This window comes from Staurois parvus, unplaced genomic scaffold (genome assembly GCF_062004578.1).
Source record: "Staurois parvus isolate SC_StPar_1 unplaced genomic scaffold, SC_StPar_1.0 ptg000229l, whole genome shotgun sequence".
NCBI lineage: Eukaryota > Metazoa > Chordata > Amphibia > Anura > Ranidae > Staurois > Staurois parvus.
This window is the reverse complement of record NW_028318025.1, coordinates 4270427-4292268: the sequence shown is the minus strand read 5'-3', so window position 1 is coordinate 4292268 and position 21842 is coordinate 4270427.

Here is a 21842-nt window from a genome sequence, read left to right as displayed (position 1 = left end):
ATGCTGACATAGAGCGTTTTGTACACATGTTTAGGAGAGTTTAGCATTTTTTTTTATGCCAGAAAGCTCCAATCAAAAACGCAAATCAGAAGGTTTTTTTTTACTGCCTCTACACGGTGAGCTTAATATCTGCCTCTAATCATCCTAGTGTGCATGGACACCTAGGATAACACTGAGCTTATTCTACAGGTAAAACACAAAACTCCTGTAGCAGGATTTTTAAGCCAGTGTGCATGGAGCCTAAATGCTCAATAGAAACAAAATAAGAAAAAAGAAATAAAATGTCCAGTGTTTTTCGGCTATTGGTCTTTTATTTTTCCAGGATCACCAGTGAATCTACTACCATTTGGTGGGTAAATGCAAGATATATATTTATACCTATGCAATAAAAAGATGCATGCCATTGGTTTGTAAAGAAACAGGCTACCCATAACTGATACAAAAATTGGCCACTGCCCCAATCTATAACTGGCCTTCAAAGCAAGGAGCACATGGAAGGGTGACACATGTCAAACAATAGAAAAGAACAATTCCCAGGTTAGCTTACCAACCAGCTTGTGAACTGAGCTTGTCTAACAGTTTGTGTTAAAAACAGGGGGTATAGGTGTCCGTTTATGACACACAGAATAGCTGAGATTCAGAGGATCACAGCTATTCTCTGTTCATTCACAGTTTATGACACCCAGGAGAATATGTTCAGCCCTTCTCTGGAGATCTGTGTTCTCCCTCCAGATTCTCCAGCCCAGAGCTGGAGAATCGGAGGGACCGAAAACTAAGCAGAGATAATTTACCTCTGCTTAGTAAACTGATCTTTTACTGTAATCTCGCGAGATTATAGTAAAATCAGCCATTTTCCAGCGTTTGTAGACCGTTCTCCCTTCGTTTGGAGTACTAATCTACATATGCTTCATAAACAACATTCACAGGAGAACTGTGTTCTCTGAGAATGCCGGAGAACTGAGCAGCGATCTATTACTGCTGGTTCATAAACGGACACCTTAGTTAGCACACATTTGCAAATACATGCATAAACTGTAGAGCTCCCTCAGGACACCTCAATATTCTGTAGTTCCTAACTCTATAAATTTTGAGAGCATCCATAGTAGAATCACATGTATAAATGGATAGACTGAGGCCAGGTGAGCCTGAGGGAGCCCACCCCTCCTAAAAGGTACAGGGGTGCATTGGACACCCAGCATATAGCACAATGGCAGCCAGGGTGTCCAGTGCACCCCCTCACCAGCATATCAACAGTACAAAAATGACCACTGCCCCAATCTATAACTGGCCTTCACAGCAAGGAGCACATGGAAGGGTGACGCATGTCAAAGAATAAAAGAAAACAATTCCCTGCTCAACTTACCAACCAGCCTGCGAACAAACCAAATTGTTCTTGTAAACAAACAAAACCAGTGCTCAAATCTTCATGCAGACTAGGATTGCTGTAACTATCATTCGTTGAGGTGCAGCCCTTAGAAGTTCTGGAAATCTTGATACTGGTGAACAAAAGCAAAACAGGGTGAGCTTTCTTCATGCATTACCATGGTGAAACACAAATTTATTTAAAAGCATAAAAATGCATACTCACAAATCAAAGGGGGATAAAAACAGAGAAGAAGAGTCCATAATGATGGTCCAAAGTGACGGTAGACCCTTGGTGAGGTAGGCTAACACATTTCGGGAGACGTACTCCCTTCTTCAGAGCTCTGAAGAAGGGAGTACGTCTCCCGAAACGCGTTTGTGAGTATGCATTTTTATGCTTTTAAATACATTTGTGTTTCACTATGGTTATGCACGAAGAGAGTCCGCCCTGTTTTGCTTTTATCCACCAAAACCAAATTGTCCTGTCTAACAGCCTCAGGCTCACCTGCCCTCAGTCTACCCATTTATACATGTGCTTCTACTATGGAGGCTCTCAAAATTTAAAGAGTTAGGAACTGCAAAATATTGGTGTGCTATGAAGCGGCCCTGCAGCTTACACATGTATTTGAAAATGTATGCTAACTAAACCCCTGTTTTTAACACAAACTGTTAGGACAACTTGGTTAGTTTGCAAGGTGGTTGATAAGTTTAACTGGGAATTTTTCTCTTATATTGTTATATATATATATCTAATACAGAGATGAATCACCCATTGGTTTCTTATCTCATCTTATTACAGGATAAACAACCTACCTGTAGATCTCTCACTTTCTTGGATCAATTTTTTGCACTACAGAAAATGGTACAGGAGCAACAAGGCTGGAGCTGGAGGAAGTAGACTCCATGTCTTTGCTATGCATAATGAGGCTTTCCAGTTTGGAGATCTCTTTGGTCTTTGGGTCTCCAAGATACAATCCACTGAAAGACTTAAAGGATCAGTGTCCACACAAAGCTAAGCTATCACTTTTGAGTTAATGATCCTTTGAAGGTCAGCCATACATTGCCATAATTGGTAAAATCACTTTATTGTACCACTAAGATGATTTATTTACCAATCCACTCATTTCTACACCACTTCAATACACTGCCAAGCAGCATGAGATTTCTAAGTTTTGATTTGCTGAGCACATTGTCCCCGCCCCCATGTGACAGCAAGCACTAAATTATACCAAATCAGGAGGACTGTCAAATGTTCCCATATAAAGATTATAATTATTATTATACAGGATTTATATAGTGCCAACAGTTAGAGCAGCGCTTTACAAAATGAAGGCAGACATTACAGTTACAACACAATTTGGTACAAAAGGAAACAGAGGGTCCTGCTCCTTAGAGCTTACAATCTAAGCGATAATAAGTTGTTCTCTGTGGCCAATTGAGGCAGTGGGGGAACAAGTGAAAACAAGAAAAATAAGTTGTTTCTTTTAACCTTTGTTTGTTCTTCTTACAGTAAAGTGATTGTAAAGCCTCATTTAAAAAAAAAATAATAGAAAGATGTTATACCTACCTGCTGTGTGCAATGGTATTGCACAGAGCACTCCTTTTTCTCCTCCTGTGGGGTCCCTGGCTGGTGCTCCTTGCTCCTCCTTTCTTGAGGGTGCCCCCATAGCAAGTGGTATGCTATGGAGGCACCCATGTGGGCACCCTCCTAAGCTGAGCTGTGTTCATCCATGGACACACTCAGCATGGCTTGGCAACACTCACATTACCTCCTCATGGGATTAGACTGACAGCAGCAGGAGCAAATAGCTCCTACTGCCTGAGTCTACCATACAACTAGGCAGCGAAAGGAGGAGACCTGCACCTAGGAACAATACTGGCTCGCTGACAGGCTCAGGTAAATGTAGGGTGGGGGGGGGTAGGAGGTACAGTTAGTGAGGAGTTTTTACTGAAGTGGGCACATTCATGTTATATTTAGGAGTACAGAGAAAATAGCAAGGATGATTTGCAAAGTGTGGAAACTTGTAACATCCAATAAAATTTCACTTGACAAAGATTTTGCAGCATGGAAAACTCTTATTGTCCCTGTTTTTTATTGGACATTTTTTTTCTTTCCAACAAACTCAAAAGCAGAATCAGCCAGTTTACTGCATCGTTGAAAAACATTTATGGGATCTGCTTTAACTGCCAAAGGCTTTATATTTCAGAGATATGCACAGCCATGGCACACAATGATCTGGCTTTTCTCTACAGCAGTTAAAGTATATGTAAACCTTAACCTTGTAAAAGAACCTGTTCAGTTTAAAATAAAAAAGAAAGGCAAAACATTTGTGTATACATATAAAAAAATTATAAATAACATATTTTCCCATTTTTTTAAAAAGTGAACACATTCCCTCTGTGCTCAGTTGCAAAAGGAGCTCAGGGAGGAGAAACAGCAACACACTAATCTTCCCTGTGAGTGGCTCTGCAAGGGGGGGGAGTGTGTCAACTGAAGTCTGATCATTGAAGAAGAGCAGGCTGAGTTCCAGCACAGCCAGAAACTGACCACACTGTGTTCTCATGCCTAGTGTGGTCATGAACACAGAGTAACTGGCAGGAACACACAGTTTGGTCACCTTCCTATCAAAGGACTGAGATTGGATAGTGAAAGAATAGAAGAAGCACATGGATGAGGTCAAAATCAGGTGCTTACTTTATTGGCATGCAGGGGTGGATTGACAACTCATGGGGCCCCCGGGCAATAGGGGATCATGGGGCCCCTGTGTCCTTGACCAAACTCAAAAAAGCCTATGAAAAAGGTACCAGGGGCATCTCATGGGGCCCCCTACTGACCCCGGGCCCTCGGGCAGTGCCCGAGTTACCAAATGGTCAGTCCGCCCCTGCTTGCATGTTAAAAATGTAATGATTTTAGAGATACTGATATATCACTGTCTTCCAGGCAAAATCCTTTGAGATGATCGGCAATATGTAATACAAACCATAATCCTCTATATGTGTAATTCCCGGGTTCTTTTTTCTCAGCATAAATGCTGCTGTTGTTTTGTCTACATATAAATATAAGTAATTTCAGAATATATGACTCACTGAGGATGACTCACAGCTATTAGAAAATGATGGTTAAAAAAAATGTAGTGATTGCATGTCGTAGACATTACAGGAAGCCTGATTCTACCTATTGTTACTGTAGGTAAGTAGGTTAGATGTCTATAATTAAAAACGTAACCTCGATTAGAACAAAGTTTCCCCACTCCAGTATTCAAGCGCAGCAGGGACTCATTCCCAAGGAAGGCAATTCTAATGCTGGTCCTATTGCTTCAAGGTTTTGAGCCAGTAATATGAAACAAATGTGAAAAAAGACTTTTATCTGACTTTAGTGATCTGAATATTTGTTCTTGTTAGAGACTCAGAAAGTGTTGGACCCAATGGGTTAACATAACAGCCAGTCAGACGTGTATTTTTGTCACAAGTCTGGAGTATGTTCAAGCTGAACTGTAATCTCCCCCTTGTAGCCCAACTGCCTCTGTCTCTGGTTTTGCCCCCACCCCTATTACAGTAAGACTCTGTTACTAAGGGGTTGTGAGAAGCCCAATTAAGCCCTGATGCCACCCAGGGGACATAGAGGAAGAGGACATAGGTTGCTCTGTCTGCTGGGAATTACAAAAGCCTGCTGGGAGGAACTGGGGCTGATGGGAGATGTAGTTTCCACATTGTGACACAACCCTGTAGGAAGGAGCAGCGGGAGGGCAGAAAATGTTATTCTCTAGGACGCCTAGAGAGAGCAGGCAGAGCAAGGAGGAGAAGAAAGAGAACTGGGTGGAGAGAAGGGCACATGTGGAGAGACAGAGGTTGCAGGAACAAACTGAGGCGTGAAGCTGAAAAGGATCTGTGACTGGCTGCTACTGGAGAGAATGGTCCCTTTACAGGCATAGGACTCCTGGCTGCAAACCTGCCTGTGTGAACTGAACTGCTACAGGGAGACCAGTATTCTAGCCGGTTTGCTGTTGCTTTGCTACAGAACCCAGAGAGGGGAAACATCGAGTACTGAGACCTGTCTTGCCCCATTCTGCTGTGTGATGCCCAGTGTAAGGACTGAGGAACCGCCATTGCTGTTTTCTAGGACCTGTGTGCAGAAAGGCTGCTGGGAACTCTGAGTAATGTTACTGTGCTGTGCTCATTAGAGGCTGTGTTACTGCACTATGCCTGCCAGAGCCTGGGCCACTAAAGGTATTGTGCAGTGCTACTGCTATGGACTCCAGAACTATGGACTTATCCAACACCACCTTGAGAAGGAAACCCTGTGCTTGCGCTATGACCCTCAACGGACCTCAAAATGACACATCAGAATCACTGTAAGTTGGGAGAGGCACTTTTTGGTCACTTGTTTAATTTTTGGTGTAGTTATTTCTGTTTAATCTCCATACACACTAGCTTAAAAAAACGATCCTATTGTAGCAGCAGCTTTTGAGCATTTTTTTATGCCTCTAGAAGCAAATATTGTTATCCTATGTGTCCATGCACACTATTTTAGTCTAGAGGAATTTTTTAAGCTTCATCGTCTAGGAGCAAAAAAAACCTCTTTTGTTTGTGTTTTCAAAATCAATTTGACGGCAGAAACAACACTGAACACGCCTAAACACTTCTAACCACTGCTAACCACCAGTTTCCAGCTATTTTTTTTTTTCATCCTAGCTGGCAGCTGCTGGCATCCTTAACAACCAGTGAATAGCTGGTTGTTAAAAAAAAATAGCTCTGCACCCAATGCTGGCTCCCACCACCTGACAGCTCTGTCGCATCCCGCCGCTAAGTAGACTTGTGACATCATCAACCGGGGCATGACATCAAAGAGGGAGCATGTCACCGGGTGCCCCCACTCCTTAATTTATTTAGTGGCGAGAGGTGGTGGAGCTGTGGCTAGTGGGAGCCAGTGTCGGGTGCAGAACTTCTTTTTTTCGGGGCAGCTGTATTTTTTTCCCCATTGATTTAATAAAGGACTTCTTGAAAACTGTCTCTGTGCTTTTATTTGTTTTTGACACTTTTTTGGTGAATGAGTAGGGGTAAAATGTACCCCATACCCATTCACATAGGGGGGCCAGGATCTGGGGTAACCTCTTGTTGAAGGGGGCTTCCAGAATCAGCCCCCCACCTTCAGACCCCACACAACCACTGTCCAGGGTTGTAGGGAAGAGGCCCCCTATCCTCATCAGCACTGAGACAAGGTGCTTTGGGGGGAAGCTCCCCTTCCCCAAGACACCCTCCCATGTTGAAGGCATGTGGCCAGGCATGGTTCGGGGGGGGTGCTTGCTCGCTCCCCCATATCTTGGCCTGCCAGGCTGCATGCTTAGATAAGGGTCTAGTATAGATTTTAGGGGAACCCCACACTTTGTTTTATGTGGGATTCCCCTTAAAAGTCATACCAGACCCAAAAGCCTGGTAAGGATTATGGGGACCCCAATGCCAAAGAAAAAAAACTCTGTGGGCTTCCCCAAAATTCATACCAGGCACTTGGGTAAAAAAATGTAATGGCGGTACTGTTGTGTTTACATTCAACTGTAAACGGGGAATCCCACTGACAGCTTATGAGTCATTGGTTCTGAGCATCCGCCCACTCCTTAACAACTGCTATACACTGTTAAACACCGGCAAAAAAAGCTAATATTGAGCGTTTTTTTATCTATCATTTTTCCATCTTTTTTTTCTGTTCCTAGTGTTCATGGAGCATTAAAGTTAATGCCTGTGGAAAGTCAGCTATGCACAATTTACTTTGCTCTCATTAGAATAGGAAAAAAAAGGGGGATTTAATATGGGGCCCCCATTTTCTTATGGGACTGTGACAAGGGAAAAGTTTTAAGTTTCCCCGCTGTATATATACAGTGGAGAACTTCTAGAAGGTCAGCAGGTGAAGAAAAACCATTAAAAGTTAATGAGGTCGTTTCTAGAAAATGGGAGTTTTAAGCCCCCCACTGCACCTGGGCATACCTGGAAGGTAAATTGGCAAATCAGAAGAGGACTAAGAGAGAGGACAGGGCTATAATAAAGGGGGGGGGGGGTTCAGATCATAGGGGAAGCAGACACCTGGGAGGCATCTCTGTGGTGCTCCCTTCCCACCCACCCCTTTTTTGTTGTCATGGCCAATTATTATTGGTGAGGTCACCTTTTTTCAAATGAGGACGAGTAAGTATGTTTATTTGAAATTAGATGGATTGTTAGATTGGTATGGTTAATACGTTGTTGTTTTAATATGCACAGCTTGAGTCGTAGTGACTAAGCTGGGGTTGTGTAATGATACTGTAAGCAAAAAAAAAATTTAAAATATTGATATTGAGTTAACATGTACAAATAAAGAGTTATTATAAAAAAAAAATACTTATATGTATTCCAATAATAAAACAGCCGCAACCAAGTTATAACCAAAAACTAAAAGTTGGTGTCTCTTATTTGGTTAAAGCATACTGCCTACAGTCCCATATAATTGCCCTCCAACGGGTGATCCACGGCCCCAGGTCACCTAGATATTTTGCTATTCTTTATAACAGATTTGTATATTGTCTCTCTTGTTACAGTTGTGTTCTGCTTTAGATACTCTATTGAACTATATTATCATTGTTGTCTTTTGCACTTCCCCGAAGCGCATTGGCCTGTTCATTAAAGCCTATTTAAAGTCACAGGTGAGCTGGGAAGTGTGGTGCTTCTCTCTAGATTTGTGGGCACTGGGAACAAAGGACCTGAGGAAACAGCGACCCCTCCAAGATTGAGCACTACATCCTCATCAACATGCTAATATTATTTTAAAATAAAACCTTTCTGTTTTCATTACATACCTAAATTTGCATGCAGACTGCCCTAGGTAAAGAACACTTGTGATGCTGAGCCATAATGACTAAAAGAACTAAAATCTAAACAACAAAACGGGCAAGCCAGGAACAGTAAGGCTGGAAAGAAAACGGCTAGATGATGCTGGAGGTCCTGTAGCATAAAATGAACAAGACTCTAAATTGATGCAGATGCACACTGTGAGAAAGCAATTTTAGCACAGTAGATGAACCTGTACGATTTTGTAAGACTGTAGGTAAGGCTGGAGTTCAGAAATCTCTGGGAACTGCTGGATGATAACACCTCTAGTAAGCTCTTGGGCTCGTTCATGTGTTGATTATGAAGAATGAAGCAATGCTCATTAATGCCCCTATAGCATTTTTTGACATGTTTTTGTTGTGTTTTTTTAAGAGTTGAAAAAGCATCAAAATGCTTTTTAAATGCCCATGGAAGTATTGTTTTTTCTAAGAAGAAGCGCTTAACTACTAGCCTACTGGGCACTTATACCCCCTTCCTGCCCATGCCAATTTTCAGCTTTCAGGGCTGTCTCACTTTAAATGACAACATGCATGACAGTCATGTAACACTGTACCCATATGACATTTTTTTCATTTTTTTGCTTTATAAACAAAAACACACCGCTGGGTGTTTTATTTTTTTTGCTTTATAAACAAAAACAGAGCAAAAAATTTGAATTTTTTTTTAATCTTTGTTTCTATTATGAAATTTTGCAAATTTTTCTCCTTCACTGATATGCGTTGATGAGGCTGCACTGATGAGCACTGATAGGCAGCACTGATGGGCAATGATAGGCAGCACTGATGAGGTGGCACGGATAGGCGGCACTGATGGGCACTGCTAGGCAGCACTGATAGGCGACACTGATGCGATGGCACTGATGATGCTGCACTGATATGCAACAATGATGGGCACTGATAGGTGGCACTGATGGGCACTGATAGGCATCACTGGTGGGTGGCACTGACTGGCGGCACTGCTGGGCACTGACGGGTGGCACTGCTGGGGGGCACTGCTGGGCACTGGTGGGTGGCACTACTAGGCACTGATGGGCACAGGTGGGTGGCACTGATGGGCACTTATTGGCACAGGTGGGTGGCACTGCTTAGCAATTGTGTGCGGCACTGCTGGTCACAGGTGGGTGGCACTGCTGGGCACTGATGATCAGTGCTGATCCATCCTCTGACAATTGCCGGTTATCGGCAGTACTTTCCTCATGCTGTGACAGCGTGAGGAAAGCGCAGCCGATAACCAGCAACTGCATTTACCCGATGATCTGCTGTGTCATTGGACACAGCTGATCACGTGGTAAAAGGCCACTGTGACTGGCCTTTTACCACATCACATGATCGCCGAGTGTGCGCCCGCGGGGACACGCGGGAGGACACGTTCTGGGAGAACGTCATATGATGCCCTGCCAGAACTGGACACCCACACTGTAGCCGTCATTCGGCTATAGCGTGGTTGGCAAGTGGTTAAGAGGGAAGTGATGTAGAGAAAATGATCTGCTTTGTGGCATGGATAGGTTTATGATGAAATAGTAGACATTTTTGTGAATTCTCCGCAAGATGGATTCATATAGTTTGATTTCTTTGACGTTTGGCTTGGTCCAGCACAAGTTTGCTGAAACAAAAGGAGGCTGTGAAGTGTTGATGTTTCCTGAAAGCAACATGCTTTAAATAACACAATGCTACCACTTCTGTGTGGTGCCCATTGTAATATTCAAGGCAGGTGTTGAAATGTGGTTATGAGACTTTAAAAATGCTGAATAAGTGTTGCTACAGGTACATAGTATTGACGTACATTTGAATGAGCTTGTGTATCATGGAATAGATTAGTTTTATGGTTAGCTATCTTTTTGCTTCAGTTTTCCAGTTACACTATGGGTGCATGACTTTGTCATGGATTCCAGCAAATCATAGCACACACTGCCTAATCATTACATGCTAGGTATTTGTAGAAATCACTTGCATGTGTACTAAGATAAAAAGAAAAACATAGCTTATTACAGATTTTAGCTGATCTCTAGTGCACATTAGTGTTTAACGTTTGAGCCCGAGTGCTTATTTTTCAAACTTTCAGTAGTACAGGTGCATCAATTAATATTGTGTTAAAAGAACCAATTATTTTAATATGACCCTAAAGACAACTAAAAATTTAGCACTATTAGAGGGTTAGTCTATCCAAAAGCTGTTATGCTAGTGTTGGATAGATACTAGTAATTTGATTCATACTAAACCTCTGATGTTTGCAATGCCCCTAGGGAAAGGTTATATTAGCAGAAGGGCATGAAGAGAGAAAATATATTTGGTACGGTGGGTAAATCTAAAAAAGAGGGATGTGAGAAGGTAGTGCTTGATATGATGTCAAGGCACTATTAGGGTGAAGACTTCAGACTGGCCACGAGAGTTTGGAACATCCTCCCATACTTGGAGTAAAGCTTTTTGGTTATGTGCAGTTACAAGGAGAGTGGGTGGAATTGAGTGGTTGGTAGTAGAGCTTTCTGGCAAAGCAGGGACAGGACTTTAATGTTGTTAGGTAATAGCGTTTTAAAAATGTCCTGTTTGAGTGACATGTTGTTAAATGTAATGGTCACAACATATTTTTAAGCTTCATGGAAATTTAAGAATGTAGAACTTTTATATTTATAGTAAATTTTGCAACAGGAACAAATGCTGTTCCTGTCGCAAATGCACTAATACGGCTACAATCACCTCTAGTAAATTTTGCAATTCGGTTCATGTGTTGTGTCCCTTCTGAGCTGGTAAAAAGTAGGATGGTGATGGCATGGATGCCCATTGATGTCAAGGACCTGCTTTATTTGTTAAATGTGTTTTTTTATAGTGTTGTTTAACAGCTCTGTGTTATCTAATGTTGTTATGACTTATTATAATGTAGATGTTATTCTCAATTTATCCTTTAATGAAAGCTGTGGCCAAAACTTTCTAAAGATAAATAAGTGCATGCTTGTTTTAGTTGGAGGAAAAATGTTGGCGGTAGGAAGGTTGCTGTTTTCCAGATTCCCCAACTTCCTTTATGAAAATCAGCCCAACTTAAGTCATGTATTTGGCAGTTTACATTTGCTGTTTGTTGTATCCAGTGTGCAGCATCAATATTTGTTGGACTACTGGCTACTTTCATACTGATCCTTCTGCAAGAAATATTCCGCAGCTGCAGGAGAATTGTGACATTGAGTATAGCTAGCACCACAGGTAAGAAAAAGCTCTCAGGAGGCTCTGGGGGGACTTAAAAAGTGAGCGGATGATTTAGCCTACCAGATCAAAGCTTAAGGCTTCTTTCACATCGATCCATTTTTATTTCATTTTTGCACTTAAAAAAAGTGGAAGAAAAATGTGTGACCATGTATTCCTATGGAACTCTTCACATGGATCCCTTTTTCAAAGTCCTACTTGCTGCATTTTTGGTGCAGGTTTGGTGTGGTAAAAAAATTGATATGCTGACCCATTACTCACTAACAAATATTGCTATGCATACTTGTTTTGCCATGAATTACTATTACTTTGAGGGCCTATCACAATCTCTGAAAACAGGAGCCACAATATGAGTTTTTAGTAGAAGGTGAAATACATCTAAAACAACTAGTCCTGGAGGAACCCATGTAAATAATATGAATAAAATGTTATAAAACTACTTTCATGGGCAATAATATAATGATTAATAAAGAGCAGCAAATCAATCCGATATTGTTGGAATTAAATTAGATTGTTGTGTGGCTAATAAATATTGCAAATGCTGCCTGATGAGTTGGATGTTTGCAGGATCCAGTTTGACTTTTCTTTAAAAAAAAACTACTACAATATCCAGATATCCCCAGAAAAAACCCTGTCTAGAGTTGCAGAATGTAAGAAGCAAAATTTCTATTCCAGGACTACTTCTTTAACTTTCTTGTCCATTGAGGCAGTTGTTTGCTTATCTGTGGCTTGCACACTACTTGCTGCTGCTGTTTCCTTTCCTGGTCATGGTGATTGCCTGCTGCCCTTACTGAATCCTGTGATACTTGCTAATCTATGTTTCCTCATCTACAGTGAACCTTCTCTGCATGCAAGCATGCAGTTGTGTGGACCATCACCTTTTTTTTTTCTTTTATTCTACTGTTTGGACATTTTATTTGCTACTTGGCTTTTTGCTGCTCTTTCCCTCGTCTTTTCAAGATCCTACAATATGGGATACTCCAAGAACATTGAGTAGTAGTTGGAGGATACACTTTGCTATACTAGGCTTCTCTGAACAATCTTTATGCCAGGGACACAGGGGGAGGGCCAGAACTGAGACCTTGTAATTGCCAACTCAGTGAGAGCTACCACTGGCACTTTCACCCCAAATATAAAGCAGCACACAGTCACCAGGCTCTTGAACTCAGGGTCAGCAGTAAAATGTCACATGACAGCTGAACACTGTTCAGTTTCCACCAGACACCTCTGTCATGGGTCACACCACACAGGCTCTCTTTGGCTGCAGTATATCTACTCACACCTAGCTTCCACCAAACACTCTTTAGTGAGGAAGAGGTTAATACTCACAATACCACAGGACAGCTATCCACTTTCTAATTTCAACCGGGCACTCTTCATTAAACTCTCCAGACCAGATCCTTATGTGAAGTCCCCCAGCTCTACGACAGCTGGGACCTCGATGATCATCAGCAAACTCCAGTGGAATGTGCCTCCACAGGGGCATTACCCCCTGAGGCTATGGAACTTCTCCAACGGGACAAGATCCGAGCTGCTCCAGAGCCCAGACTATTTATGTTCTCCCCTGCCACCTACTGGACACACCTCCCCAGAGATTAACTAAAGAACAATAATTATTTAAGCTGTCCATTTGACACTTCCAGCCGTATGTTTTGGAAACTTCTAGAAGGCAGGGGGAAGCAGTCAAATCTGCAATCTGTGAGATCATGAACAGCCCAAAGAAATTGATAGATGATGATGATAGATGATAGATGATCCAATGATTACAGAGGAGCCAAAAAAAACTAAATTTGCTTGACATCCTAGCAGCCTGTCTACGAGGGTGCTAAACAGCTTTCACTGCTTCCTTTTCTACCATCTTTTCTGACTGTTCCTAAACTGCAGGATCCCATCCTGTGCCCCAGTACAATCACACAGTCTATTTATCTTCCATAGGTAGGCAATGCATGTGAGTAGGAATGATCAACTCTGAAACCTAGGAATTAGGAGCAGTTTAAGACCAGAGCAGATTAAGGTTTTTAGGGTACTAGACAACTGGACTATGTGCATAAAGTACACCTGAAAGGTGACTGTTAAAAGTAAGCATGCCAAAACAGTTTTACTTTTACCCCCACCATATCTTATCACTACAATTTCTAGCTTAAGTCTAAAGGAATGCCATAGGGATTCATTGGAGAAAGTGGAGCACGTTATTCTGGGAGATTCCCACATTTCATTCAGTAAAAAACATAGACAAAATACTAGTAGCTCATTAAATGCTAACATGATTAAATTAATCACATATGTAAATGTAACACATTGCCTGCAGAGCAGATTCTTAAACGTGCTCTTATCTATAATACCAACTTAAAATAATATACCAGATATTGTGTGAAACAAACATTTCAGAGTTATTTTACTGGTCTTGCATTCCAGATAAATGGGGACATGTTTTTAAAAAAATCTAAGCTACAGATGTTTATCCCATTCTATGAGAATTAACTTTATCATTTACTGGGCAATATTGGCTGAGCTACACTTTGTGGCAAAGGCCTAGATATCCTGTAAAACAGCACATTATTGTTGGTGACCAGTAATGGCAGTTTTCTTTAAATGTAACATGTACTCAAAAACAGTGATGTTTTTTCTCATACCTGGAATATAGTGGAATGTATGAACAGTTTTTATATATATGTATATATATATATATATATATATATACATATATATATATATATATATATATATATATATATATATTCCATGATGGAATGTATAACTGTCAGTAAAAGCGAGACCACTGAAATATAAGAATCAGCTTATGCATTATCAAAAGAAATAGTTTCATCCTGAACTTGCACATTATCAGAAATAATGCACCACTTTACTGAAAAAAATGAAAAGAATATTAGCAGTCTTCTTGGAGTTACAAGACCTGTGCAATGGGATTCCTCTCTGAACCATAATATTCTTATGTTTAACAGCAGAGGTTACATTTTATCAGATGTAAAACAATATATATGTGTGATCGTGTTCATCTGCTTTGTTGCTGTTAAAGTAGATGTAAACTGTAACTTAATGACATTTAGTTTGTTAAAGCACCGTGTATCATAAACAATTATGTTTTTCAATACAATACTTATTTTCATACTTTTTTATCATTTTTTGAAATACAGGGGCAGATTTACCAAAACTGGTGCACGCAGAATCTGGTGCAGTTGTGCATAGTAACCAATCAACTTCTAGGTTTTATTGTCAAAAGCCTAATTGATCATGCTGAAGTTAGAAGGTGATTGGCTACCATGCACAGCTACATTCTGATTGCTCCAGTTTTAGTAAATCCTCCCCCAGTGTTTGCTAATCTTATGCAGTCTATGGGGGAGATTTACTAAAACTGGAGTGTGCAAAATATGGCACATCTCTGTATAGAGACCAATCAGCTTGCAGGTTTTATTGTCAATGCCTAATTAAACAAGATGAAATTAGAAGCTGATTGACTACCATGCACAGCTGCACCAGATTCTGACTTCTCCAGTTTTAGTAAATCTTCCCCTATGCGTAGCCACTTCCCATCTAAATACACTGCTCAAAAAAAATTAAAGGAACACTTTGAAAACACATCAGATCTCAATGGGAAAAAATATCATGCTGGATATGTATACAGATATGGACTGGTAATGTGTTAGGAACAGAAGGAAAATGAAAGTTATCAACCTACAGAGGACTGAATTCAAAGACAACCCGAAAATCAAAGTGAAAAAATGATGCAGCAGGCTAGTCCATTTTGCTGAAATTCCATTGCAGCAACTCAAAATGGTACACAGTAATTTGTATGGCCCCCACGTGCTTGTATGCATGCCTGACAATGATGCAGCATGCTCCTAATGAGATGATAGATAGTGTCCTGGGGTATTTCCGCCGAGATCTGGAAAAGGGCATCACTGAACTCCTGGACAGTCTGAAGTGCAACCTGGCAGCATCGGATGGACAGAAACATTATATTTGAGAGATGTTCTATTGGATTTAGGTCAGGCGAGCATGGGGGACATTCAATCGTATCAATTCCTTCATCCTCCAGGAATTGCCTGCATACTCTCACCACATGAGGCCGGGCATTGTCATGCACCAGAAGGAATACAGGACTCACTGCACCAGTGTAGGGTCTGACAATGGCTCCAAGGATTTCATCCCATTACCTAATGCCAGTCAAGGTGCCATTGTCTAGCCTGTAGAGGTCTGTATGTCCCTCCATGGATATGTTTCCCCAGACCATCACTGACCCACCACCAAAACGGTCATACTGAACGTTGTTACAGGCAGCACAACATTCTCCACGGCTTCTCCAGACCCTTTCACGTCTTTCACATGTGCTCAGGGTGAACCTGCTGTCATCTGTGAAAAGCACAGGGTGCCTGTGGCTGACCTGCCAATTCTGGTGTTCAATGGCAAATGCCAATCAAGCTCTATGGTGCCAGGCAGTGAGCACAGGGCCCACTAGAGGACGTTGGGCTCTCATGAAGTCTGTTCCTGATTGTTTGGTCAGAGACATTCACACCAGTGGCCTGCTGGAGGTCATTTTGTAGGGCTCTGGCAGAGCTCATCCTGTTCCTCCTTGCATAAAGCAACATATATTGGTCCTGCTGATGGGTTAAGGACCTTCTACAGCCCTGTCCAGATCTCCTAGAGTAACTGCCTGTCTCTTGGAATCTCCTCCATGCTCTTGAGACTGTGCTGGGAGACACAGCAAACCTTCTGGCAATGGAATGTATTGATGTGCCATCCTGGAGGAGTTGGACTGCCTGTGCAACCTCTGTAGGGTCCAGGTATTGCCTCATGCTACCAGTAGTGACACTGACCCTAGCCAAATGCAAAATAGTGAAAAACAGTCAGAAAAGATGAGTAGGGAAAAAAATGGCATCTGCCTCCACCTGTAAAACCTTTCCTGTTTTGAGGCCCATCTAATGCACCTGTTGTTAATTTCATTAACACCAAAGCAGCTGAAACTGATTAACAGCCCCCTCTGCTACTTAACTGACCAGATCAATATCCCAGGAGTTTAATTGACTTGATGCTTTACTCTGATTAGAAGTGTTCCTTTAATTTTTGTGAGCAGTGTATATGCACTCCAGCAAGGACTACATGGTATTTGTCAACACAGGTTTTTCTGGGGGTGGACCAACAGTGGACCATGCTTGCATAATATGTGTTGCAACTGCCACTTGTAGACTTCATTAGAAACTTGTTTGACAATGCAGGAGTACAATTGTGAGAGAATGAGAGTGTTGTCAAGCTTATAGAATGAAGTGTCTGAACAGTCTGAACAAGGACCTTCATGGCAGGATGCACTTTAATGAAAGTTGCAATAATAAAAATAAATTTAAAAAATAAATTTTTAAATGTCAGTAACATATTAAAGCTCACATGCGATTTTTAAAAGATTGATTTTTCAAATGCTTTAAGGTGCTACCATGAATTCTCCAATATATACAGGTTCAGCATATTACATTTGTTTTTTATGGAGTAATTGCACATGAAAGGATATACAGTACATCCTTTACAAATGGCTATACAAGAAGTATGGACTGTCGGTTAAACCATTCAAAAGAAAATACAATGTGCCCAGACTCTGTCAGTAAGCCTTCAGTGGTCCCATACTTGTTATTCCCTTTGGTATATTTGATACATGTCAAATCACATCCTCATCTCAACTGTAGACCACCAGCACTTGCTTAACTTTTTCTCTGTTACATGGGAGGTTTTTGATTGTGGTACACTTGGACCAAAGAATAATTACTCAACAGCTGCAAAAATTCTCAGTGACCTGGTTAGAATTTTATTGCATTTTGGGGCTGTCAGCACTTTATTGCCCCAGTCTTATGTAATATAGAGTGTCAGGTTTTATATTATACAAATAAACACTGTAAACCAGGCTGGATATTGGTTATTTTAAAGTGTATGTAAAAGTCGAATTGAAAAATATGCTGTGTACCGTTGAAACATTTCAGTTTCATTGAGTGAAGTGCTTTCTACTTACTTCTTGCTGCCAAAAATACTTGGCAGCTCTGCCAGTCCCACTGTATCTACTGTACTTCAGGGCATAGGGTGATAACACTGTATTGTGCTCACAAAATTTCCAGCAACAATGTCAGGTTTTTTTTTTAATCAGTGTTGCCACTTCTGCACTCCAAGCCCGTATCCTGTGTGGTCCCTCCCACACGGTCATGTTAGACCCAATGCCACCTACTCCTCTAGGTGACTGGCTGAAGACCATGGTTTCAGCTTTACTTGGTACCAGATTTACCTACACATCAGCAGCAGTCTCTGATGATATAATCCACCCTCAGCCCTTTCCCAGCATAGTAGACTGAAAAGACAGTGGTAACGTGACTGCTGCAAAACATATCTAAATATTGTCTTAAGGCTGATTTTTTTTTTTAAATACCATTATTAGAAGAATGTTTGTTTATTACTAAAAGTCACATTTTATATTTTGGTAGCTTGGGGTTTAGATCTGCTTTATACTGTATGTATCTAGCTGCACCATTTTATTCTTAATAACCACAAACGTGGTGTGTGGTATGTTTAATGTTCATCAATTTATTGTCAATATATCTCCGGATTGAGGCCACTTCACTAGCCCTTTTGGGGAGAATGATTTCAGTTTGATCCATGCCTTTTGAGCAATGCTGGTGCATTTGCTTCCATACCAACCACCATCATCCAGTGATTGTGTTCATTTTTTGTCTGGCTTCCCCTAAACATACAGGTTGCTGTTATAAACCAAAGCATGCTCTAATGTAAGAAAGCAAATGCAGTGGAACATTAGGCTGTAGGATCCATTGGGAATGGGGATGGAGTGAAAGATTCATTGTTTCTGCAAAGCTGTGTAATATACAGTAATATATGGTGATATAAGTGTGTAAAATACATTATGTTCATTGTTTGATAGACATCATGTAGTATGGGCCCAAGAAAAAAAAAACTAGTAGCAATAATAAAATTTGCACATCCAAATAGAAGCATTCAAATACCCTCTGAAAAAAATTGTTACGTTTATATCACAAATATAAATTTCGAATTTCTTTGTGTCTTTAAAATTACATTTTCCATGCCACTCGGAAAAAAAACCTGCAATTTATATAAGGCAATTACAGATAAAACAAAAAAATCAAATCTTTTTTTGTGTTGCAAAGTGAAAATTCCAGGCTGTATTTCTACAGTAGTCCAGATGCATTAAGCATCTACATTTCAACAAAGATCTTAATCATTAGTGATTGGTAAAGATTCTGCTTCCCTATCTGAGACATGCAAGGAAGGCCATGAAGAAAGTGTTTCAATCGCAATAGGATAGCTTTATGTAAAAAGCACAGGAGAACGTTTGCTGCATTTAGCTTTTGCTTTGTCACCATACTGTGTTCCATTTCAGGAGAACAAAGAGCGTATGCATACTGAACGTATGCAAATGAAGTGAAATCAGCCATAGCATTGTGCAGAAGTAGAAAGATGAGGGAATTCTGAATTTAAATATTTCATGTCCGTGTATATTTCATCTATCAAACGCCTTTCAATGGCTTCATACAGAGGTTCTTTAAAGGCCAAAATGAAAACATCTCTTTTTTTTTCTACCCACCTAGGCTAGTGGTGTTATCATTAGCATGAGTAATATTTTATGCATATGCAGATAGCTATAGGTGTTTTGTAGTTTTTAGCTTGGAAATGACGAGCTACTAATAGGCTGTGTTTTTCGCTGAGCTTCTCCTTTTGCCCGACTGCACTCGGTGCCAGCCTCCCATCTCTCAACAATGAAAGAGCCTCACAATACAATGAAAGCTGCAACAATATGAATTGCAAATAGATCTTACAGCAAAAGCTTTTATTGACTCTCAATAAAATGAACAACTCCTAAAAATAGCTGGAGCTGTAAATTGCTCTACTATTGATGATGTGTTTTTTCTTTCTGTCTGTATCATTTTATTTATTTACTATTTCACTTACGGATGTTGTACCAACAATATATTCAATCAGGGTGCCACCTTGCAATGACTTACAATTATAATAGAAAATGATTTTCTTTTGTTTGGAATATTTACTCGATCGTTATCATCTAAATGTTGGACGGATGTTTGCTAATAGGATACATCTAAAACATGGTAAAAAAAATGATATAAATATACAGTAAAAATGAAAGGCACTTTTTGTTCTGAAATGGGAATCTAATACATGCAAAAAACAAATGACTAATTTATAACATTTGGAAATGTTTGGGATGCAATTGTTGGTATTTTAATGTTTTAAATATATCACTAACTTCTAGCGAAACTGGCCAATGTATTTATCATTTTTTTAAATCAAGAAATGTGTTTAAAAGATTAAAAAATTTAGAAAGAAACATCACTTATACCTTTATTCACTGTTAAATTCAAATGTTTATGTACACATTTTGTGTCTGGAGGGTTGTTTATGTACAATGATTTTATTTGGTAAACTGAATGTTAGATGCATACCTGCACATAAATAAAAGCAGACCTAAAAATAAATATGTAACTTCAAGTTTGTTGAATAGAGCCCCATTAAGGACATAGTGTATTTTCTCAGTGCTGCTGTATGTTTGGAAATGACGGGGCCAGGAACTATGAGGCTGCAATGCTAGCAGAGCTCAGACAGTCAGAGAAAGGGGAAGAAAAGGGAGGAGGCAGAGGGACATGAGCAGTCACAATAACGCATAATAATGCAATGTTAACATTCCTGCATGTCTAATAGCCTAAAATACAGGCTACCTCACCTTTGGTGTATATAGCTGCTGATATGGAGTAATTACGTTTTCCATAGCTCATCTTCAAAGCCGGCATAATGGCCTAATATATTTGCGGTTCCTATTCAGAAAACATATGAATCATATGACAATCTACAGATTCAAAGTCATGTGGCAGAAATGCAGAAATTAGGGCAGCAAGCATTCTCCCACCCATACATTAATGATATTCTCTATTAAGAGCAAGGTTTTACCACTATCACAAAGGAGAAGGCATGTTAAGAGCGAGCTGGGTTGCTGGGTATCTCAGAGCATCACTGTATCACACACAGATGAGGAACATGGGCAATGTTTATTTAGAGATGCCTATGTCTTTAACAGGATGAATTATCTTAACAAAGAAAGTGATGCTTGTATGAACTGATGATGCCTACAAGAAAATCGCTGCTTTCTGGATCTCCTAAATCCGCAATATGTGTACTGGAGGTCCCGAGTTGCTTTTGTTTTCAATGTCTTTTGTAAGCTTTTAGGCTTTTTTCTGCATCAAATGTCAAGTTAATTTACAGGGCGCTACTACTGATATGTTTCCTTGGTTTGTGGTTTGCTGTGAAGGGCAGGCAGCTGAGACCAAGTCTTCAGATAGAAGGGGGAGGGGTGATCACAGAGCCCATAACACATACAGTATGCCAGTGTGTGTAAATTGGCTGCCTATGTGACAGCGGGTTGAGGGAAACCTCAAGCATTCATTTGCATGCTGAAGAATATCTGGGATTAAATTAAACTGATTTTCGTACAGGATTTAGAACGTCCATTTAAAATGCGTTTCACGCAGCTCTTGGAAGCAAAGTTGGCTTGCTGCTTACATATGAATGATATTAGACATGAATATAGAATGAAAGCACTGGACGCATTGTGTTCTTTCATTAATTTATTTGGCATGCTTTTCTCGACAAAAGGTTTACATGTAATCATACTTGTGTGTTGTAGAGATAGTCAAAGCAACAGTTTGCATGAGTAAATATAATCTTAGCCTTCAATTAGTGAAAAGGGTCATAATTTGTAAATACACACATAGGGCTTTATGTGAAGAATGCTGTACAGTGTGAATAAAGATTGACTCATGGGAGTGGAAGACTGGAAAAGTGCCCCCCTGCTATCCTGTTTAGCATTTTCCAGTTTTTATCTAAAGGAGTTCAGCTTGTTTATTTAGGGAAGGAAGCCCAAGTCATATATACTATTCTCAGTCTCAATTAATCATTCAATTAATTTTAGGAGTTCAAATACCGAACAATTGGTCGTCATTGTGTTTTTAATTTCTAAACTCTTTGTTTCTCAATGATGCTAGCTATTACTAACCAATTATATAATAATATTGGACTGTGTAATGTAATAGCCAAAAAGTAGGCTCACTCCATTGTTATATTTTCTTCTTTTCTCCAAAAGCTTTTGGTAATTGTTTTTTAAAACACATTGATAAATGCATTTTAAAATATCACTGTTTATGCCTGAATATTGGTGTATATGTATGTATGTGTAGATAGATGTGTGATAGAGATCAGTCCACATATCAAAACAAATGAAACCAAAGGAAATGTAAAATAGCAGAGCACACACACACACATATATATATATATATATATATATATATATATACATGTATAATATTTAGGGTGACCATATATGATGTATGTGCTTACTACTATTTT